Source organism: Paramisgurnus dabryanus, chromosome 17 (genome assembly GCF_030506205.2).
Source record: "Paramisgurnus dabryanus chromosome 17, PD_genome_1.1, whole genome shotgun sequence".
NCBI classification, from domain to species: domain Eukaryota; kingdom Metazoa; phylum Chordata; class Actinopteri; order Cypriniformes; family Cobitidae; genus Paramisgurnus; species Paramisgurnus dabryanus.
The window spans coordinates 26763005-26787752 of NC_133353.1; the positions used below are offsets into that span (position 1 = coordinate 26763005).

Below are 24748 nucleotides of genomic sequence, written 5' to 3' on the forward strand. Positions count from 1 at the left end.
TTCTTTTGATTCAATTTACTACATTTTACCAGGCCTATTTTACATTTAGTGCCTAGTTAAAACATTATTTGTTTTTATCATTACATAAATGTATCCCCTCTGCCTGTCTCTTGCTCGGTTCTGGGCCGGGGTGATAAAAAATATGCTTATGTAGCAGTTTAGCCAGTTGCTGTGAACATTAAGATATGACATAAAATTAAGCCAATCAGCATCTCAAACGAGCCACAGATTGGACTGTAGGGGCTGAATAAAGCAAACAATTATCTCATCAGTAAAGTTTTAATAGATGACAACTGTAATCAAGGTACAGTAAAGATTATTATAATGTTGACCATGAGTCAAAACAAACTGTGTATGTGCACTGATGGATCACATTTCGCCAAGTGCAACATCTAACAACATTCCAATCAGGGACAAGTTCCCAATTTAAGTCTAGTTTAGGCTTACAATCAGGGTTACATATCATTCAGAAAGTATTTAGATCACCTTTACTCAGTTTCTTGGGTTGCAGCCTGATACTACAAACAAATAAATTCATGATGTTTCTTATTGAACCACACTTAATTTCGTATCCCATAATGACAAAGTGAAAAACACATTTTAGAAATATTTAGATTTATTAAAAAGAAGAAAAAAAACTCAAAACTTATCACATTTACAGACCTTGTAAAAAGAAAGTTGTACACTTGTTTAATCTCCATCCATATTTATTTTTCAATCTATTTTATTAAGATAGAAACAGAAAATACAGGGAATATTTACAACAAAATTTTAAATTACATTTTTAGGACTAAATCTCTTCTTTAAAAACACATCTTGAGTGTTTTCAAGCAGAATGAAAGTTGGATTAACTTAAAAAATTACTTCAATTGTTAACATCTAAAAACTAGATTTTTTTTAGATAATCCAGTACACATTTCCACATCAGTTCTGCCGATTCATAAACAAACTAATCACTCTCTTTTACTTATTGGATAATATGAGATGAATCTCAATTTATAATAAATGTGTGTGTAAATACATTAATGCCATTATTGAGCCAGAAACTTTAACCTATGTTACTTAAGTAACTATGTTAAACAGTGAATGGGTATAACAGATTATAACACATGATGGCAGTCTTGTGCTAAATAATAATTTATTATTTACTAAGAGACAGAAGTTATCCCTGCCTGCAGTCTCTGATAGGCATGTGCATTTAACCTTACCCACAGAATGACACAGGTGAAGCACAGGCATGATTAAACACTGACCCACAGAATGACACAGGTGAAGCACAGGCATGATTTAACACACCCCCACAGTATGACACAGGTGAAGCAAAGGCACGATTTAACACTGACCCACAAAATGACACAGATGAAGCACAGGCACGATTTAACACTGACCCACAGAATGACACAGGTGAAGCACAGGCATGATTTAACACTGACCCACAGAATGACACAGGTGAAGCACAGGCATGATTTAACACACCCCCACAGTATGACACAGGTGAAGCAAAGGCACAATTTAACACTGACCCACAGAATGACACAGGTGAAGCACAGGCACAATTTAACACTGACCCACAGAATGACACAGGTGAAGCACAGGCACGATTTAACACTGACCCACAGAATGACACAGGTGAAGCACAGGCACGATTTAACACTGACCCACAGAATGACACAGGTGAAGCACAGGCATGATTTAACACTGACCCACAGAATGCGACAGAATTCTGTTCCAGCCCCAGTCAAACACATCTGAACCTGCTAGACTAATATGCATGTTTGAGCTGCCTTAATTTAAAACATCTTGCAATGACATGTCTTAACATCTATCAGTGTCACAGTCACCTCAGTAATGTTCTTATTTGTAAGGTATGTTTGTAAAAACTACTTAAATGTCCTAATATAACTAAGGCCTAGTCCTGGATTAATATAATCCCTGTCTGGGAAACTACCCCATGGTGTTATATCCAAATATTAGCCCACATAACAATCACAAAATCTTCTTAATCGTTTGGAATTGTTCCAATCTAGTTTGCTTGGGCTTCGCACGTGTACCCGACAGAGGGCGCTAGTGTTGAGCTTTCGTTTTCAAGAGACACATACACACATATAACTACAGTAGATATAAAGAAACCCACTGTCTTTACAGCACAGCAGTAGGAAATGCTGCTCAGACTAATGGCGTCTTCACAACGCGACGGACCGATCAGCTGATTCTTATATTTGGCTGCAAAACTACAAGAAGACATAAGGTAAAATAAACGCAACTGTACGCTTTGAATATATCTGTCTTCAGCTGAAATACTATTTTATGTACACCGTTCGCGATACACGACATCGACTTCATCAATCAGTAATGAAAACAACTTGTGCAGCGTTCGTCCTTTTAAAACAACCCCTTTGTCAGCCATCTCAAAATGTAACGTCTGTTTATGCCAATGCTATTGACTACTAGCTATAACGGCGAACTCTAACGTTACTTTCTTTCAGGATGTGCTGCTCTGATCAGATAGATTTGTTTACACGACTGATGTCTAAAAATGTCTGTTTACTATCACATTCAGTTTGACTGTGTATCAAAATCGTGTACGCTTTGACCATTAAGTTATAACGCGTGCAATGTTTTGGCCATCATGATGTACAGAAATGTTGCGCGCGCATGTAATGCCCAGAAATGCTGCCTTCTGTAAACAGCACAAGGGTTTTAAAACCCCTGGCCCTTTAAAGCATACGATGCACTGAGTTTGCATTAAAACATTTGCAGGTGGTCAGCAGCTTGTTATGTGTCGGACCGTGGACCCCATGGTAAATAGCTTTAAATTAGACTACAGGGATTTTCATGTTTTCAAATTGTCCGGTTTATGCAAAGACATGAAGTAATCTCTACCTTAGTTTGTTAAAACTAGCATGTGGTATTCTGCAAAGAGATCCAGGGCAGGATACCTGTCTGTAGATCTTTAGATGTATCAGATAGAGGTGATGGAAGGGCTGGATTTTTTTGTCCTTGGATGTAGGAATGGCTTTTTTCTGTAAAACAGTCATATGGTGCATTGACATTTTGTTTTGCTGTTTTGTCTGCTTTGGTTTAGCCTTGTAATTATGACTAAAATGTATGGATACATCTGAAAACATTATGATCGATAAGAGTCAAATTTTTAATATGAAAAAAATCAAAATCACACTTCGTAACTCTTGCCTTTCTGTCGCCATTTTTGTTTGAAACCTAAAGTTGCAGGTTATTTTATGTGCATATTTTTACATGAGTTTAAAGGCACACTATGCAATTTTCAGGCTAGAGAGGTCACAGTGTTTCCAATTAATTGTAACAATGCGTCGAATTTCTGGGTCGAAAAATCTGTTTCAACCAGCTTGTTACTTTAAAATGCATGTCATGCAATATCCACGTCTCGCTGCATGGTTGTAGTATTTTTTTTACTAAATTCTACAATAAATACTAGTGATGCACCGATGCATCGGCCGCCGATATTTATCGGCCGATTTTTGATGAATTTGAAACCATCGGCATATCGGCAATAGCACGAGAAAGGCCGATACCGATTGTTTATTAATTAACCGCATAAAGTCAATGAATTGCATGTCTGTTGTTCAATTAAAATGATTTAATGTTTGGGTGTGCACTAGGGCTGTTCCGAATACAATTCTTTGAGCTTCAAAGCTCTAGTAGAAATCAAATCAAATATTCAAAGCTTCGGAAGGAGGGGCTGAACATATTTTTCTCTTTAATAAAGGCAGGAATCTGTGTGCGTATGTAGCGGCGTGCCTGTCACGCGTGCTGCGAGAACAGCATTAGTGAAACAAAACACAAGCAATACTTTTAATAAGGTAACGTTAGCCTAACATTTTTCTAACAAACAAACACTCCCGTATCAGAAATTAGAAGCATAGTAATTACTGATAACGTAAAGGGTAACTTAGGCCATTTAAATAAAACAACGTAAATAAATGAACGAATGAATGAAGTTCAACAAACTGTAATAAAACGGTAGCATACTTTCAAAATCAAGTTTATTTACTAACACTTACACCATCCAATACGTTTTTCATCAGTAGAACAATAAAGAAGATATTTTGCAGAAACCCCAGTGCTCCGTCATGCAAGTCAACCGATCCGCCACTTTAAACATGTATATCTAATACAAAAGTAATCCCCCATAACTCCGTGTGACATATTGATGTCTTGTGAAGGAAATCAATCAGTTTTTGCAAGAAACTGAACGTTATTTACAACACTATTAGCGTGAATGCCAAAGCAGGAAGCGCGCTTTCCGTTCGAGGCGATCTCTTCTACTGGTGGCGTTTGATGGCTGTTTGCTATGGATGTTGGTCTCTCTGCGCCACCTATTGAGCGGGAGCGTGAAGCGCACTTCCTGCTTGGCAAAAGCTCTGCATTAACGCTGTGAAATATTTATATATATTCGAATCTCAAAACTGAAAATTGAATGTCAACCAACGGAACGAATATTCAAACATTCTGGTCCAGCCCTAGTGTGCACTATACTTAAGCACCGACAGAAAACCTTTGTTGAGCTGGCTCAAATGTCTTGGACAATAAAAGAAACAGACTGCACTTTAGTGGGGCAAGAAGTCCAACTTTTTTGAAGTAGCAATATTTATACTCTGTTTAAAGCAATAGCACTGGCATTATTTATGTTTATTAAAGAAATCAAATATATATGTAAAAAAAATTAGTTAATGTTGTTAATAAAAGAAATGCTGAATAGCAAAAACCACCTTTGAAGGTTGTCATGTTGTCTTATTATATTTGTTTTAGCTTAATTTGTGCCTCTTATTATGTTGGTCAGTTGAATGTTAATTAGATCCAATCCATGTTCAGTAAAAATAATTTGATGCAGAAATAAACTAGCTAATAGACAAACTGTATAATATTGTAGGCTAAAAGTGTTTAATATCGGTATCGGCATCGGTATCGGCCATAAGTTGTCTGCTTAAATCGGTATCGGTATCGGCCCAAAAAAATCCTATCGGTGCATCCCTAATAAATACGTGAAGAAGAACCACCGAAGCATTTGATATTTTGAGCTGTCAGTCCTAAGGTGTTTTTATTTTACAGCAACTGTTTGAAATTTTGTGTCACTTTCAACCGGTTTGTGTGCTTTCACTAGCCTGGGTGCCAGCCGATCTTAGCCCCGCCCACAACATTTTGAGGAAGGGAAGATCGGTCTGGGGTTTATTCGTTGAGGAGCTATGCGAGACCCAAAGCTGGTCGACCAATCAAATTGTCAGGGCGGGCTTTATACGATGATGGACAGTAACGTAATCAACCACATCACCAAAGAGCGCGTGTGTTGAATCTATTTACAACGAAATGGCTGCCGCTGTAGAATTCAGATGTGTGGTTTCTGACATTGAGTCTGTTTTAAAAGATATCGACAGAGCATTGATTTTTAAAGAGGAACAGATGAACGTGATCAAGGCATTTGTTGATTGGATAGATGTTTTTGCCGTCCTTCCTACGGGAGTCGTCAAAAGTTGGTCGCACTTACCTATTAATTGCTTAGACTTTGGCATCTTATTTGTCCCATCTCAGTTTCAAAACGAACGAAAAAAAGCTTGTAAACATCTCATAATAACATATGGGTCTCTAGCGTTTCGCTGTTTTTTGGCCAAGCATTTCTCAGTCATAGTCAGTCGCACTCCCGTCCTATTTCGTGAGATGATGTCGTGGTTATAAATCAGGATTTTAGCAGTTTAGAAGTGACTGCTGATTGATTGAAAATATGTAAATGAAAACAGCTTTATTTGGCATTCAGCTGCATTAAATTACAATATGTGACGGTTCAGAGATTTGAAGTGCTAAATAGAGTCTGAATGGAAAATGTGAAGCTCTGGTTAAAACTATGAATTTCTATGAAACATCTAGATCGGATAATGTAACTTCACATGTGAAAAAAAATATAACATTGTGATTTTTGAATGTTTTAATGAAATCAAACTGACATTAGCTATGAAATCAGACTTGTGAGCTCAAATGATAAACCGTTTTTATAATCTTACCATGTGGATTTGTTAAGGAGATAGTTCTCAAAGACCAAAACTGTTTAGAAAAGGGCTTACGTAATTGTACTGGTCTGTTTAGATTAGAGCAGAGCCCTTATCTGATGGGTGTGTTATCTAAAGTTGAATTTGTATGATAACAATGCATTTAAGTGACTATGACCAAAAATTTTGTCTTTTGGAGAATGCCAAGTTCTGTTGTGCATTTTACCCTTGACAGATGAACAATTATGTGCCCAACATATTGTATACTGTATCACAAATATGTGACAGGGTGGGTGGGGGTCAGTCTATAAACATTACCATTAATGGCCTGTGTTCTAAATGTGATGGAATCTTATTATTTCCACCAAAAAAATGTAAATCATACAGAGATTAGATAAATGAGTTACTCATAACAAACAGAAAAACACTCCCAAACTCGGCCGCTCTCTGATTCACCAAACTGGCAACCTACAAATGCTTTTATCATAGAAAGTTGGTTTGTGGGTTGTGGTGATCCAGCTGCACTAGCAAAATTTAAATTGAGTCTTTTGCTTATAAAATATTTGGTTAAATACATAAAAGATGGGAAAGTGGTAAGCTAGAAGGCTGTGTATGGTATGATTCCAGACTGTCTATTCCAACAAGACTATAGTAAAATTTGTTACAACAATTTGTAACTTAAACTCTAAATAGCTTCACCTTGCCTATGTCTATCGACCATTTAATATCTCTTCCTGGTCCTTGCATTTAATGTACATGACTTGGAAACTTTCACCCCACACTTGATTTGTTTATAGGATATCCATAAAGACAGTGGCTGGCTTTCTTAATGTGTTTTAAAGTTCGGCAGATAAGCATCTTATATTTTTTTACCATAAAATGGCCTTTTTTTGACCTTGTCAGCCCACGCACACATATATTTTATACGTTAAATGCGTTACTGAACACTTAAAGCTGTTGAGCCGTTTTCAACAATCCGTAATGTGTATTTTCTGAGATAAAGTGACCATTTTGCAATTGAATTACAAGAGGTACTATGACAACAGGCCTTTTGTTTAACTCAGAAACGTATTGCCGTACCAACTTATAATTAATAATAAACGACAATAATCTTTTCCAATCATATTATTTACCATAAAATTCAATGTTAGTTACCTCCTTGTTCAAATCTGTCTTGCATTATGGCTCAAGGCGACATTTTTACCTTAAGCAGTAGTGTTTCTTCTGTATTAAATTCTATGCAATCCTGCTTTTTTATGACATACCATGTTTTCACTATTAGCCAGGCGCCATTTATCAAAGTAGCATTGTTGCAGCCTACCAGCTGTGGTTGAGATAGAGAAAGCTTTATAATTCAGACACTTACTAGACTGTCTGGCTCAGGGTAGAAGCTGACCTCAGCTGGGTTCAAATCTGAACCGAATTGCAGAATACCAGTAGTTTTGTGTTTAAAAGATACACATGCACAAACAGTTTTTAAAAGTCAATTTGCCAGGAATACGTAGTTGGCACACAACCTCGCCGAAAGTACGCAGTTTAACATCTGCCATCATTGCTCATGGGCACTCAGCTTTGCAATTTAGGCTTTTTGAGCCATTCAGCTAAAACAGGAAAATAATGTCATCACAAAAACGATTGGCTAATGACACCACAGGTCCTTTGCTAGTGTATAACCTGCTTTGATGTTTTATATTTGTACTGTAGTGGTTAACTGGACTAAAACTTGACACCAAGTCTGTCAGTCTTTCTTTTGGTCTCTAACAATAATGTTGGTATATGACTTTATGGATGTGTAAAATGGTTGACCTTTTCATGAACAAGCTTGCCACGAATTTAAACCGTGGCTTACCTGGGTGACAGATATTTTTATTCATTCAGTTCTCACAGTCGGTAGCCACTTAACCTAAAAGCTCGCGCCCACCCTAGAGTATCAAGCGTTGCCACATGTGGTTGGTGATATAATGAGACATTTGCATGTTAATAGCTTGATGGCAAAGTGTGAACTCATCAGTCAGTGAGTACTGCAAATCTATGCAGATACTGCACAGCATCATCCAAATGACTGGACCACCACGATGTTAATTGAGGCACTACATTAGCAACAGTTGAGTCAGAGAAAGAAATTCTCTGCTCCATATTTTTCTACCAAGCTAATCTTTTCTTTTAACTTTCGGTTCGGTACAATGTTATACATGCTTTATGATTCATGCTGTGTTATTGAAAGCCTGTATTCAAATTTCACTGGTTAAGTTTACCTCAAGGCTATTATGGATGACTCAGTAATGGCGCTTTTCCATTGCATAGTACCCCACGGTTTAGTTTAGTTTGGGTCGGGTCAGCTCACCTCACTTTGGCGTGGTTAGCTTTTCCATCGAGTTTAGTATCACTTCGGAGTGGGAGGGATTATAGGCGTGTCGTTATATTTACGCTGCCTACTGCTGTGACATCATACAAGTGAGAGCGTTGTTGTACATTCCCATACATTCATTTATTTCCCAGTCTGCCACAAAATTAAAATTGGCCACCACAAATAGATGTTTGCACATCGCGTTTATAACTACCTCTGTCTCACATGACAGTTTCTGTTCAAACACCCGACCCGTGGCGTCAGTCGACGGCGCTCCGCTGAGCCTCATTCAAGTTGCATTTAAGCATATATAATGCGGACGTGCACGTCGCGAATGTGCCGCCACAAACTGCAAGTCTGGAAAAAACTGTTATGGTGTCCCGGATTCTCAACCTGTGGATGTTTTTCATAGGGCTGGACCAGAAAATTCGAATATTCGAATATTCGTTCCGTGGGTTGACATTCGATTTTCAGTTTTGAGATTCGAATATATATATATAAATATTTTTCAGCGTTAATGCAGAGCTTTTGCCAAGCAGGAAGTGCGCTTCACGCTCCCGCTCTGTAGGTGGCGCAGAGAGACCAACAGCCATCAAACAGCACCAGTGGAAGAGATCGCCTCGAACGGAAAGCGCGCTTCCTGCTTTGGCATTCACGCTAATAGTGTTGTAAATAACGTTCAGTTTCTTGCAAAAACTGATTGATTTGCTTCACAAGACGTCAATATGTCACACAGAGTTATGGGGGATTACTTTTGTATTGGATATATATGCTTTAGCTCTTAAAGTGTGCGGATCGGTTGACTTGCATGACGGAGCACTGGGGTTTCTGCAAAATATCTTCTTTATTGTTCTGCTGATGAAAAAAACATATTGATGGTGTAAGTGTTATAAATAAACTTGATTTTGAAAGTATGCTACCGTTTTATTACAGTTTGTTGAACTTCGTTCATTTATTTTCGTTGTTTTATTTAAATAGCCTACCCTACGTTGTCAGTAATTACTGTGCTGCTAATTTCTGATACGGGAATGTTTATTTGTTAGAAAAATGTTAGGCTACCTTATTAAAAGTATTGCTCTTGTGTTTTGTTTCACTAATGCTGTTCTCGCAGGACGCGTGACATGCATGCCGCTTCCAGCTTGCGCTGTTCTGTAGTATTTTTAAAGTTTATTTCTTAAAGTTTATTCTAAACGTGTCACATGTCCATATTGCACGAAAAAAAGGCACTACACTCCCTTGAGTCCGCAGCAACACATCCGCCACATAATAAAACTGTAGATAAACAGACACACACACACACACACAGATTCCTGCCTTTATTAAAGAGAAAAATATGTTCAGCCCCTCCTTCCGAAGCTTCGAATATTCGATTTTATTTCTACTAGAACTTCGAAGCTCAAAAAATGGTATTCGGAACAGCCCTAGTTTTTCATCGCTAAAAGGGTGTTGGGAAACTTATAGCAGAACACAGATAACAACATGTTTGCTTGAGACAGCGCAAGCTAGCAGTAAGCTAAAGCTAATATTTACATTATAGCGATGACGCTTCTCTCAGACCAATCAGTGACCTACAGTGTTTTCGCGTCACGTTTGGTATCAGCTCGGGTCGCTTGGAACCCCAACCGAGGTGGTACGAAAAAAAGTATCGGGTACTACGTACTGCACCCAATGGAAAAGCTCCCAAAAGTAAGCTGACCCGACCCAAACTAAACTAAACCGTGGGGTTCTATGCAATGGGAAAGCGCCATAACATTGCTGTGACATGCTGGCACAATTTTGATGAGCCTTTACTTCAGTCTTCAGTTGTTGTTTTTTTACTAAAAACATCCAAATTAAATCAAAACTCCTAGTCTTTTGCCTATACTGTCAGTAAAAAATGGTCACTGTGGCAGTAGTATTTAGAAAAGGTATTAATATGTACCATTTAGGTACATATACAGTATGTATATCTTTAGGCCAATTCACACTGGTCCAAACAACCAACTGCCAACAGGGATTTCAACAGACAGTTAGGGCGCAATCACATTATCCAAACCAAACCAAACCATGCCCCAGCGTGATTGTCACCCCTCCCTACTCCCCCAGGTGCACGCACTCACAGTGTACTTTTTATTGATCCGAGTCCGGGCGTCATTAAGATGCGTTTGTTTTGAAAAAAGCAGGAAGTAAAATGCGCTCTTAACACTGGAACCCACCTTAATGATAAGTCTGTGTTTTTTATCCGGAGTCGTTTGGTGCGCGATTACAGACAGCCCTCTCACATGCCATCATATTGCTTAGTTGATCTGTCATGTGTGCAGCTCGGACATTCACGTAACCCCACTGCGCGCATCAAAAGGTTTTTACAGAGGCAGATGAAGGTGAGTGGTCGCGCAACTGACGTCTTCACCTTTTGAATCGCGCTCAGGCGCGATTGCGCTCACACCACAGCCTTCCGCGCCTGAGCCCAAGTGAACCGCGCTCCGGCCCACCTCTGCAACCCGGCCGCTGCACGATTAACCAATCCGCGCCCCGGGCATGGAACAGAGCGATCACATTAGTCAAACAAACCAGGCTTTGGGGGTCAAACGCGCCTGAGCGCGGTTTGGTTTGGATCGTGTGAGTGCGCCCTTAGTGTGAATTGGGCTTTTGAGGTACTAATATGAACTCTTAAATTGCAAATGTGTACTTTTTACAAGGGTACAGGCACAGTAACAGCTAGAGACCATTTTTTTTTTTTTTTTTGTCTGACAAGTGTAGAGTTTCATATACAAAAGAGATGCTCAACCATTAAAGAAAGAAGGTGCAACTCTCTTTCTAGACGATAATTAAAGGGGACATATCATGAAAATCTGACTTTTTCCATTGTTAAGTGCTATAATGGGGTCCCCAGTGCTTCTATCAACCTATAAAATGTAAAAAAGATTAACCCAGTAACTTACTTTTGGTAAACCTTTCTCTGCAAGCATGTGGAAAAAATACTAGTGTGCAAAAGTCTTCAATAATACCATTAGATTAGTTGTTTTTGCAATTGTATAGTGATCATATATCATTATTTTTCAGTCTCTTTATTAGAATACAACCAGAAAATACAGGAAATTTGTATGTTGTATTAAAAAACAGTATAAAAGTATAAGCTGAAGTGTCACATATTTAGGTTAAACTCCCCTACGCTTGAGCAATAGCAAGCAGCTGTAGGATCTCTTAAACCTAAATAAAATTAAATCCTAATTTCTAATTCTAATCGAATGACTTCAGGACTTTAGTCTCCTCAAAAAAGCTCAAGATGTGTTTCGTGCCAAGAGAGATCACACTAAATACTGACTGATGCCTGAAGAAGACATATAGTTCTGAAAAAAAAATAGTTTTTAATTTTGTGTACATATTTCCTGTATTTTCTGTCTGTATCTTAATAAAAAGAGTGAAAAATAAATAAATATGGATGGACATTAAAACTTTGCTAAAACAACAAAGCTGGTGATGGTGGCCAAAGACTTTTGTACAGTACTGTAGGTAATTGAAATTTGGCTCCCCTTGTGATGTCAGAAGGGGTCAATACCGCCTCTTTATCTGCACTATCCAACCACGACACTTCCATTAAGTGCAGAGATCAGCTCATTTGCATTTTAAAGGACACACCCATAAACGGCACCTGCTCACACCTACAAAGTGGCAATTTAAACATCCTATAAAAATTATCTGTGGGGTATTTTGAGCTAAAACTTGCACCAGTGATGCACCAGTTTGTTGAAAAAGTTTATTTTTGGCATTTTATCATCCAGCTTCCTGAGGCATAACCTTGAGATACTTTTTCAACAATATTTTTTGAAAGTCATTTTCAAATATATAATAAAATGAAGTATTTTTGTCTACCAAAATTATTTCAAACATTAAAGCGTATGAATGTCCTTCAGATAAAGGATTTTTAAGTTCATGACAAAGTAAAGTGACTGTAAACGTTTGAAAGGCATTGTATGACTTCAAGCAGACTTGTGAAGCCAAGCTCTTCCTTTGAGAGTCAAAATATTAAAGCAGTTAATGACTTCATGAACACAGCGGTGCATCAGTTTAATGTGACAGAACATTGAGTGCCTGTTGAAATAGAGCTTTTGGTGTAGATTATAATAAATTATAATATAATAAAGTTTAGATTTTAGACACTCAGCTCGTGCCATCATAGGACAAATGCACATGCCTTGTGATGCAATGAATGCGTGTGTTTTGTAAAGAAAAGGTGAGGGGACCAGTTTAGGCAGGCAAGTGAATTCTGTCCTAATCGTCTGTGATTTACAGCTTTTTCGTAACTGCTATAGGCGACTTCTGTACCTTTCCCATCTTATTTGTGTTTCACAGTTGAGAAGGCATCTGTTTTTGTTGAGGAGCAGGCATGCTCACTTATGTTGCTAAATGTTTCACTTTTATATTTATCTGAAATCCAAAATGTAACAATTATTTTGTAGTTATAGTTGTAGGTGTTTCACTTTATTTTCTTCTTGTAATTTAGAATGTGTTTTTAAGACACAAAACTTTAAGAGACATCAAGCGCCGTTCCCAGATAACCTCAGGCTTTCTGTAACCTGTTTGAATGTGTCTGTCAATAGAAATAAGTATTCCACAGATAACTTGTCATACTCACTTAAGCCTGGTGCACACTGTCAGATTTCAGCCACGACTTAGCTGTCTTGGAAAAATTTTGAAATCCTAAAAGATTTCTGGAATCCTAGGCTAAAATCTGCTGTCTTTGATCGCTATGTTCACAGACAGTCGATTAATGAACGTTGCAATCAAAATTATCCTTCGACATAATTCTGGTAGTGACAGAAATTTTCAGACACAATCCTGCTGGGTGACATCTCCCTACGACAACCGGCAGATCAATAACCAATAGAAGCACAGAACTCGATTACGCAATTAGTGCGACAACAACAAATCAAAGAACCAGGTAGACTGTACAGCAGGAGGAGAAACTTGTGAAGTTATGGAAAGATAAAGAGTGTTTGTGTCATCGACACTGTACCATGATAGGATAAAAATGAAGCAGCCTGGAGAGAAATCGTGCTGGAAATACAAATGCCAGGTAAATTACTCATATCCTTGTTTTTTGCCTTCTTTTTATGCTCCAGACAAGTCATGATTAAAATGAACGGTAGATGTTGTTTCGGTTTGCTAGCCTTCGCTTTAGCGTGTGTTCGCTCAGCCATCGTCGATCGATGACTTAAAACTGCAAACTTGTACAGTCTGACATTGATGGAAACTGAGATCATTCAGTGTGACATGGACTTTACTACAATCTTGATCGCACAGTGTGGCAAGCAACAATCCTAAAGGACTATTTAAAATTGCACAGTGTATACCAGGCTTCTTCAACCTCCTAAGCCCTTATGTGTCCGCAAATGTGGACATTACATTTTTGGTTGTTTGCACCTTAATACTTAATCCTATGTAACTGGAACCTGTTGTACACAAACTTGGACAATTACAATGCTTCATGTTCAAAGAAACATATTTGGTCATTATATTTATTGGTTCTTCCTAACCCCCAAATAGTTGGAAGAAATCTGAAAAAAAGACAAACCAAAGCTCAGGTCTAACGTTAAGGCACAAATGGCGTGACATATGGCTTATATGATGGAAGATGTCTTGTTAGATCTAATTTAGTGTTATTTTGTCTTCGTTTCAATGTTGCATTTCTGCTTTAATTATTCATCTTTGTAGATAATGGCGTTCTTGTAATCAAACTGGGAAACATTTTCATACCATCTGTAGACAGAGTAACATGGATATTTAATAGAGAAACGTTCTCATTCTGTCAGGTTGACCTTTTCAGACTTGATATAAACTGATGAGACTGTCTATGTTTTCCAAAGTGCCAAGATATTCCTGCACCGGAGTCTGAAAATTTGATCTATTGAAAATTAGTCTGTAAAAAACAGCTTTTTGCATGAAATCATCTTACATGCTGTAATGTAAAGAACATTTTGTGACCTTGATATCTGTAAAGTTAATAAAAGTGAAATCAGTGGTTGAAATCAAACGTTGATGGTGCTAATCTTATAATTAGATTATTAGACTTAAGCCTGCATTTTACAGACAGGGTCACATGTGTCACTTCCTCGTGAATTAGTTTTTATAACAGTAAAATACTACTGATGGAACTACATACTTTAAGCACATTGTTTCAGCTTATACTGCTGGATAAACTGGTCAAACCAATTAACTGTGTTCCATCTTATTGATTCCCAACCAGACGTATGTGTATTCGCTTTACAGTGTCAATTGCATTTTGTGAATGGCTCTTATAATAGCCACTTGGTTTTGGGTGATAAAGCCTCAAACATGGGGCAGTGGGGGTCAACCACTTCAAACTTTGTTTTGAACCATTGTTAACCAGTTCAGCCAGACCTTCACCAGTTTAGCTAAGGTCTACGAGCCCTGATCTGGTAAACCGAGATGGCCTACCTGCACACCCACCAGCTGGTAATTCATCTAAACTAGTTTTAGACCAGGTAATTATCAGTTTCAGCTAGCTAAAGAATATATTTAAAAAAATCTACTAGCAGGTTAAGGCTGGATTGTATGCCAGGGTTATAAAGCAGGTTTTGCATTTTATTGAAAATAGTCATCTCCGTTTGGACGGATCTCATCCTAGTCACATACTGTAGAGAGAGAGACACCACAATAATCCTTTCCAAAGAGCTGACTATTAATCTTGCCCATGACGTTCAAGGAGGTTTCTTTGGAAGAGAGACTGATGGTGTTGGTGTCATTAATGACGCATGCCAGGGTTGAAGGCTGCCACCAGTTTGTATTTGTATGCAAGACTGTTATTGTAGCCTTGTCTGACTCACTGAACTACAAAATAACCCTTGGTACTCTCTACGTGTAAAGGATGATCACTGAGGTATCAAGATGAATAAAGCAATAGTGGAGTTCAGTTCTCATCACTATGATGAAGGCTGAAGATAATTGTTCTTGCTCGCTTGGAGGGTTTCACTTCTGGGATCCTGAAGTATAGAAAGATGATGTAAAAAATTAAAGAGTGCTCAGTCCCTTTGGGAAATAAAGTGGGTCTTTTGTAAGGACTAATAAACGATGGTGGAACAGTAACATCTGTGATCTTCCTTGACCATTTAAGAGCTTTTGTCATTACAGTGTCATGGGTATTTTAAAAGGTGTAGTCATGAACTTTTAGTTGGACTTTATTGATTCTTTTGTCTTCCAACCGTGAGTGTCTCTAATATCTCAGTTGTTTCTATTTAAAGCCAAAGAGATGAAATTGAGATTTTAACTTGGACAAGTTAAAGTTAAACGACACCGTTTTTCAATATTTTGCTATGTTCTTCAACTTGGACAAATTAATACATGCCTATCTGCTTTCAATACATGCACTTAATCTAGGGCACTATAAAATCCGTTTTATTTTTTCCCAAATTCGGTTTTATTTTTTCCCAAATTCCGTTTTCTCAGTTTTAATTTTTGCAGGTTCCGTTTTATCCGTTTTAATTTTTGGCAATTATGTTTTTTACCCTTTACTGTTATTTTTGTCATAAAAAGAGTGTGCCTTTAATGTTAATGATTAAAATGTAAATGATTTGGGGAAAAACTGGATAACACGATTACTTAATGACTGTAAAACAGGCACATACACACGCGCACACACACACACACACACACGCACACGCACACACAACTCAATTCAATGCATTGTGTAGTGTTGTTGCAGAAGGCTACAACAAGGTGTCAAAGCAGTGGTGCCTTCAGAAGTGCCTTAAACACATCGGTCCAGCGGAACGCGATCCATATTTTATACACGATCGCTTGAAATGTATATAACTTTACAAACATACACAGGATATAGTGATCTGACTTGCATGAGCGCGCAGCTCTTTGCACGTGCGAGCGCAAGAGAAACAGAGAGCGGCGCCGTGATGCAGATGATTATATTTTAAATGCTAGGGATAGTTAGTTTGCCTCAGCTCGCTTGAAATGCATAAAACTGAACAAATACATGAGGATTTGTGTTCGGACTTTGGACAGATTCCCCCGTTCATATGTAAAGCACTTTGAGTACTGAGAAAAGCGCTATATAAATGTAAGGAATTAGATGCGAGAGCGTGTGCACGTGAGAGATGTGCAGTGAGACAGATGTGGATGAGAGAGTGCTTGGATCTTTACGCTCACCGTGAACAGAATGTTGACAAAACGTACAAAATGACAGTTCTCCGGTCACATAAAAGTCATGTGAGAACTGCTCGGAACTAAGTGCTTGGCGTTGAATTTTTAAATTTTTTCGCTGACGAAAGCAGAAGAGAGTCGTGGAGAGCCGCTTCACCATGGTTTCAGTGTTTTAGAAGGGGTCTGAAACAACGGGAGGGGGTGTGTCGCCCAGATTTACTTCCTCCGGTTTGCTTTTCCCCCAGACATACGTTCGTCTCCCACACAAAAACACAATTTTATTCAAAATATGTAAAATTCCGCGAAATTCCGCGTTAATACTAGATTCTATGTTAATTTGCCAATTCCGCGATTCCGTCCGCGATTCCGTGATCGCGGAATATATAGGGCCCTAACTTAATCTTTATAGAGTGTGTTGTGAATGTGTAAGCATTTAGCCTAGCCCCATTCATTCCTTAGGATCCAAACAGCAGGGCTCGACATAAGGGACTGCCCGGTTGCCCGGGGCCACTGTGAGAGAAGCTCGGGCCAGTAAACAGTAAAGTCACTTGCCCGATCGGGCCAGTGCTTCATCCTCAGTCACTAAAATATATTTTCTGTCTGCGGCCGTTTGTCTGTTTGTACTCTTACGCAATGTTACCATTGAGACGCATTTTAAGCGGCGCGAACGTAAACTTCTTAGCAATATCATAAAGTTTCTCTTACCTTATTGGTTGTTGTGGTGACTTATGCGTGTTTTGCGTAATACTCAGCTGGTAGTAGTAAGTTAGAGCAAAGATACGTTAAGATGGCGGAGGCGCCGGCGCCCTCCGATTATAAGGCCAAACGTAAACTTTTTTTAGCATCTCGGAAGCATACATTTACTTAGATAAAACACGACGAAAGAAAGGAAGCGATGTTTCGACCAGTTTTCCGTCAATTTCCAGGTATAGCAGACAAGTCAGGATCCTTTTTCGTTAGGACCAGCAACTACCGCAAACAAAACGTCGAAGCCCATGAGAAAAGTCTGATAACGCTTCATCTGGTCCACTGAACTTAATGGCGAGACGTATGAATGAGGAGAATTTCCAGCGCATCGAGAGACATATCAACACAGCATATCACCTCATCAAGAATGAACAGCCATTCGAACGATGTATTGACTTGCTTAAAAAATTTAAACAGAGTTTATGTGGGATCTCAGTACCACACAGATATTGCATGTCGGAGGTAAGAAATATTTGGTTTTACGTCTTTACTAATAGTTAACTCTTTCCACACCAATGATGAGTTTAAGGCAATCTATTTTTCCGCTATTACCCACTAGGTGGCGGGCTTACCCAACTTATAAAACACTGTAGCATTCACTGATATTATCTGATCTCTAACAAACGTCCTTAAAACCCACCCATATTTGAGAGGTGATGAATAAAAATGAAGATGGGATGAAACTGTATTTTGTTTGAAAGCAGAGGGATCAGCATAAAACTTTTGTGAAAATCATAAAAAAATGCTGGCGCTGGCAACTTAAAAAAAATCCTCTTGCGTTAGAGAAGTAAGTCCACTAAATGCTCCACTATTTGTTAAAATGGATAGAACTGCATGGAAATATATGCATATATGCTGTTTGTTTCCATCACACTATGATTTTGACCTATTATAACATTTCCTAAATATTTATAATTCTAGATTCACAGACACTATCTTTGAGGTTCTTTGGAAAGATATGCTAACTGAGATTAAGGCAATTCACTTTATTAGCGTGCTGGCAGAAACAAAAACAACACTGTATAAAATGTAATACCACTGTTTTAGTAATATGGGTTAGTTAACGTTCTTGCAACAAGATTTCTTTTATGAATGATCTTTTGTGCAGTTTTTATGCTGAAATATCTGAGACCATAGCCATGACAGGCTAATGATGAATACAATGTGTAAAATTATATTTGACTTTTGAATTAATATATTTAATATTTGACACAAAAATATTTTTTGGTGGGGCCAGTGAAAATTTTGGCAGGGCAAGTAAAAACCTGAACCACTAGCCCGACCGGGCCAGTAGAATTTTTTTTTTGTGTTGAGCCCTGAACAGGAATTAATTTAGAAGCCACCAAAGACTGTTACATGAGTAGTTACACGAGGAAGTATGGTGGCACACAAAAAACAGTGATTTAACGTGGCGATTAGGAGTGATGATTTTACTGTGCGCTGAGGTCGAAGTGCGGCAAACTAAGTGCTCTTCCACCATACAATATCAGTGTTTCCCACAGATCTGAAATTTACTTGTGGTGGTAGCTGGTGAAAAGGGCAATCATTATTATCCACCGACAAAAAATGGTCTACTATACATGTAACAAAGAACTAATAATGTGTGACACAACACAATACTTTGATTTATAAAACATTCATATTAATTTCACATTATAGTTCATTAATCTAACCACCCCAAACTTTTTTTGCCATAAACAAAGCTGACACTGTTTGTCAAAGCACCACGAAAAAAACTTGATGTTTTTGCACTGATATATGAAGCAATTTGATGACCCCTTTTATCAAACTCAATTATATACAATACTATGTATACTATAGCCTATATAGACAGTGCAGGTCTATAGATTATAAATGTGACTGATGTTATAATGGTAATAACTTCTATAGATAGGCACTTTTACTGCTTTCTATTTCTCTTTTGCCGATTAAAAAAAGCTTAATCCACTAATTATTTCAGATTTAAAAGTCTACTTGCTGTGCTGTCCCGATGACAGACTTTACATTACAGCTTTGCGTTTTTTATATCCTGAGTCAGCTAGAGCTTTGCTCATTCAGTATTAGCACTGCTTTTTGCTACAATCTCTGTGCAAACTGTTTAGATTTTAGTAAAGATATTGTCTATTAATAGTAAGACTATTAAAAAATGGGATAAAGAAAATGAAGCGGCGCGTGGTCGTGACAAGAGCCAGTTGCTATCGCCATAGAAACCGGAGGCACGCTAAAACAGCACTCGAGCTTTAGCGCGGTAGCGCTCACGGCCGTTCTCCGATCGACTCGGGTTTTACACAAAATATTAATCAGACTTGGGACCCGAAGTAATGAACTAGGACCGACCCGGACCCATCTGACCATTTAAAATATAAACCCGGAACCGTACGGGTCCCGCGTCCTCAGTGAAGAAAGACCTCTAATGGTAAAACTCTGCTCAAGTTCAGAAACATGAAAGGATACAATGTGACACTGAGGTTGCTTCGCGTCGCGCCCAATTCATTGAGAAACAGAGAGCACGTGAACGGACACTCAACCGGAGAGACACAACGTGCTTGCACGCAAAATGAAGCCAACTTAGATGCTATAAACACATATGCACATAAGCATATGCGACCATTTTGGTCGCAGTGTGTTCCCTGGCTGCTCCGTATGTGCTGCTGCAGTTGATCCAGTTTGCCGCGCTGGATGATGAGTTTATGACGCGTGCATCATCTTCACGGTCACCCGACCCCCACCTCTCTCTCGCGCTCTCTCTCTCTCGCGCTCTCTCTTTCGCGCTCTCTCTCTCTCTCTCTCCAAAACACGGGTCATCCAGTCGAGTTCAGAAATACGGAAATTCGTAAAGTGATTTTTTTTACTTGGGCGGGTCGCAATTTACCTGGGCGCAGCGCCCAAGTAGAGCCTATGTATGGGAAACACTGAATATAGTTCTCAATTTTATCTGCTTAAAAATTGTCTTGTTTAATTTTGTGCCACCATACTTACTTGTGTAACTACTCATGTAACAAGCTTTAAAAAGGTAAAACATGGAAGTGTTTGGTGGCTTCTAAATTCATCCCTGTTGGTAGCAAATTCCCTTTAGGGAAGTCATGCCACCAGGTGGCCGTGTTTGCAACCACACCAGGCAGTTATTTCAGTCATGCAAGTAGGGATGGGTATCGTTAAGGTTTTAACGGTATTACTACTCTTACCGGTACTGCTTAACGGTCCGGTGCTTTAACGGTATTCTTATCGGTACTTTGGCCAATGTTAACATTTGATCACGAACCTATGTTCACATGATTAAGTTAATTATGTGTCTGCATTTCATTATTACAAATTAATTTCTGGATATCATTTCTAAATATTATACATATATTTATTAATGCACCAGCGTGAAAGCTGCAGAAAAAATACTTTAAATAGGATATTTAGGCTAAATAAATGTTTACATGCTGATTTTTCTTTATTTGGGATTTTAAAAAGAAGTAGAAAATATGTTGAATGCATAACGTTCAGCATTTCTCCCAAAAGAAATCAACAGAATTTCAACGTAAGGTAAGCAAACCAATTAGGGAGATTGTACATTTATTTTAAATGACGTGAACAATGTTGATTCAACATGATTTTAGCATACATGCCTGACGTTGATGCGGCAACCACCAGAGATGATGGTTGAATTTTGCAGGCTGCGACCTTCTAAGGACGTATTTTAAGACCGATTGCGTCACAGCAGCGCGACTTGAGGCTGTGACTTGTGTTAATATTATTCTGTTTATGTTGCGTATTTCTAAGGTTGATTAATTTTATATACTGTTGAATAGTTTAATCTACATCAACGTGTCATATTTTCTAAAATAAATGAATATTTTTCTGATTCCATATTTATTTAAATAAGTCAGAAACGTCTCCGCTGTGTCCTGCTGACAGGCGCGGTGGGCGCGTGCAACAGGTGACGCAAATTATAGGTCCTCCGAGGGTTAGACTGTCTCATTTCAGTTCTCTTCGCTGACTTCTGAGGCTGCTACCTTGAAAGACAGAGTGCTCCCCTTTTAAGGTTGTATGCTTAGAAGGTCGCAGCCCTTGAATTGGGACACAGCTTCTTTCTGCACGTAATACACTTTTGAAAGATGCTTTGACAGATTGCTTGTGTTTCCGCCCTTACATGCAAACATCTTGTTGCACTTACCTGTATGACAACGAGCGTTGTCTGCATCAACTCTAGTGAAGTATAACCACACTTTTGAATGTTTTGCTATATCCGCCATCGTCACTCTTTGTATTAAGCGGTAGTTTTCGTGCTGTTATGCGTGTGCGTGCGCCGCGCTCGTTGTTGTGGTTGTGTTTGACAGACAGCCAGCCTCCGCGGCGCGCATGAGAGATCTCGCAGATCTCACAGACAAACGTCTTAATCGCAAATTAGAAATGTTTGGTGAGATAAAATGTGCACGAAAACATTATTAAGCAAGAAAACATAGTACATTTATTTATTTATTTTTCTCCAGGACCGATAGCAGAACCGATAGCGTCAGATCTTACTGATACTACGGTCTTTCATATTTTAGCCCCGGGGCCAGTTTAATACCGGGTTTCGGTACCCATCCCTACATGCAAGACTAAAGTCCATTCTAATTAAAAGGAAGAAAGATTGATATCTCTAAAAGTATGTGCAAAAAATCACAATTACCATATTTCTGACCAATTAAACCTGACATCAACCTTTGTTTCTTAAAATCAAGTTGCGCTAAAACATCTTTTTGAGGTTGCTTCATCTACAACATATGCACACAGGTTGGCAAGCACCTCACGTGACTGAATAGAGCCACTCCCCCAGGGAATAATTAGTCTTTATCAATCGATGATAGGTTCTTTTAACTGAAAGCGGGACTTCTGATGTCACAGTGGCTGTATTGAGTGTTCCCCAATTGCTCAAACTTGATTTAATATCTTTGCTAAAGCCTCCTGTGTTTCAAAGAAAACACCTTAATAATCTCACAAGTGACTCATCTAAAGTCAAACCCACCTAATGTGCACAGCTACTGCATTCTCCTCTGTTAGTGTTTGAAGCCTGAGCTCTTATGAAACCTTTATTGAGCTTGTTGAATATTTATTTTGGCATTCACACATGGCGGATTAATGAGGGTATAGTTTTCACAAGAAACTAGAAATGACCTTTACACAAAGACAAATTCAATGCTGATGTACTACCTCAGTGTTAGCACCAACACAGACGGCAGTCAGAAACAAGTGTTTAATGAACGCTTTCTTGGTTTTTTTTCTACATGTTAGAACAATAAATCTCATTTGCAAATCTTGCTATAAAGAACAGTAAGTAATAATTAAGCTAGTCTCAGCCATCACGCCAACAAACCATTGGATGAACATTTAAGACATCTGAATTTTACAGAATTTCCTAAAGGCATGTGTCTTCAACGGTCCACCAGAGCCGGGCTAGTTACCCAAAGGTCGTTGGTTTGAGTTTCGTGACCGACAGGTGCCTGAGGTGCCCTTGAGCAAGGCACGTTTCCCTCAATAGCTCCCGGGTGCTGCAGTTATAATTGTCCACTGCTTTGGGTGTTCGTGATTTGCAGTGCGTTTGTTCACTACTCACTGGGATGGGTTAAATGAGGTCACATTTCAGTATGGGCTACCATACTTGACAATTATATCCATTTTTACTTAAATCTAAGCCAAAATGTGATTGGTTGCTTTTCTTGGGCAGTCCTTGTCATTGTTGTGTATTCTTTATATAAAGTTTAAGGCGTTAATACAGTACTGTGGGGACTTGTTTACTGGGATTCATTTTGCAAAAATTGTTGATCAGTCCCTGAATGAGTCTGTTTATTCTTATCACAGTCTATTGTGTTTGCTGGCATCCAGCTAATCTCATATGGGGATATGTTGTCAAAAAGTGTTATGAAAGCTCACAGTGTTAAATTATTATGATTGTGAAATATTATGCTCTGACAAATGAGTTGAACTTGGGCCCATGGTGCCCTGCTTTTCTTTTAAAGAATGATGTGGAAACCAACCACACGCCTGTTGAAGTTGATAAGAAAGAAGAGTACTTTACGAGTCAGGGAACATTGTGTTTGTGGATTGAGGCAGAGATTTACAAATAACCATATCTTTGATTGTTCAGGCATCTGTAGCGCTCAATTCCAACTGAAAATAATTATAAATACATTGTTTTTTAGGATTTTTTAATGAAGTTAATATGGGCTGTCCTTTAGAACTAAAACATTTTAGAAATACTAAAACTGTGCCCTAAATTGTCCCCTATACCCTCATTCACTAGTCCCTATACATGACTTAAAGGAATGAATGAAAATGAGTGAGTGAATTTAAAGGTATAGTTCACCCAAAAATGGAAATTATGTCATCATTTACTCACTCTCATGTTGTTACAAACCTGTATACATTTCTTTGTTCTGATGAACACGAAATGTTTGTAACCAAACTGTTTGTGGACCCCATTACTTCCATAGTATTGGAAGTGAAAGGGGTCCACGAATGGTTTGGTTACAAACATTCCTCAAAATATCTTTCTTTGTGTTCATCAGAACAAATAAATTTATACAGGTTTGTAACAACATATGAGTGTGTAAATGATGACATAATTTTTATTTTGGGGTAAACTATCCCTTTAAACAATGCAGGGACCAAATGGGGTAAGGGTATCATCATCTGTTAAGATCATCTGTGAGCCTCACTGTGGATGGGTAGTGGCTAGCGTGAAGTGTACATTGGTCATACACAAATTATTGCTGAGCATCATGGGATTGAATGAGTGCACTTAATAATGTCCACTATGTTTTCGGATACCACTAAAAATAGCAGGCCCCTCAAGTGCACTATGTATAAGGGGCTATTTCAGACAGATATATTGTAACAACTGTGGTTTATTATTTTGGGAGACGTTATGGTTACTATGGGATTTTTTAATGAGATAATACTAATCAGTGGGCTTTGCCTTGTTTGTCAGTTAGTCACAATAGGAAACTTTTTGAGATGCTGTAGATCATATTGCCGCCCGAGTTCAAGATAAATGATTGTTCTTCTCTGTTCAGTGATCTGATAAGTGACTGAAATATGAGTGCAGAGATGTTCTCAGAGGGCTGTGTTATTGTGGATTGCTTGTGTTGTTGTTGTTGCTGTGTTGGGAGGTGATAATTGCTCAGAGGATTGCATCTCGGTGAACTAACTTTCCCATTGCACCTTATTTCACATGAAATATCTGTAACCGTTAATGTAAAAACCTGGTAATAGGAATAGAAGTTGATTAGAAATTTGGTAGTTTATTACTTCTGCTTATTCCAATTCCATTTAAAAAAGATGTAGTTACCAAAAAATGATGCATTTGTTATCATTTACTTGTTGTTAATTTGTTTATTTGAGGAACACAAAATTATGTTTTAGGCAGAATGTTAGGGACTGACAGCCTCATTCGCCATTTATTTCCATTGCATGGTGAAAGATTCAATTAAAGCAAATGGTGACTCTTGCATTT

The 24748-nt window shown here is 38.4% G+C and overlaps 1 protein-coding gene across 2 annotated transcripts in view; it reads left to right on the plus strand.

The window, feature by feature from the left end:
* The first annotated feature begins 2098 nt into the window (after positions 1–2098).
* Positions 2099–24748, plus strand: part of rnf144aa (ring finger protein 144aa) — a 50568-nt gene continuing 27918 nt past the window's right edge. Inside the window, exon 1 of one of the 2 annotated variants that reach the window (XM_065288475.2) lies at positions 2099–2248. The gene's annotated coding sequence lies outside the window, so the exon portion shown is untranslated. Of the gene's footprint in view, positions 2249–13265; positions 13421–24748 lie in introns of those variants that run through there. The other variant, XM_065288476.2, reaches the window with a different exon arrangement.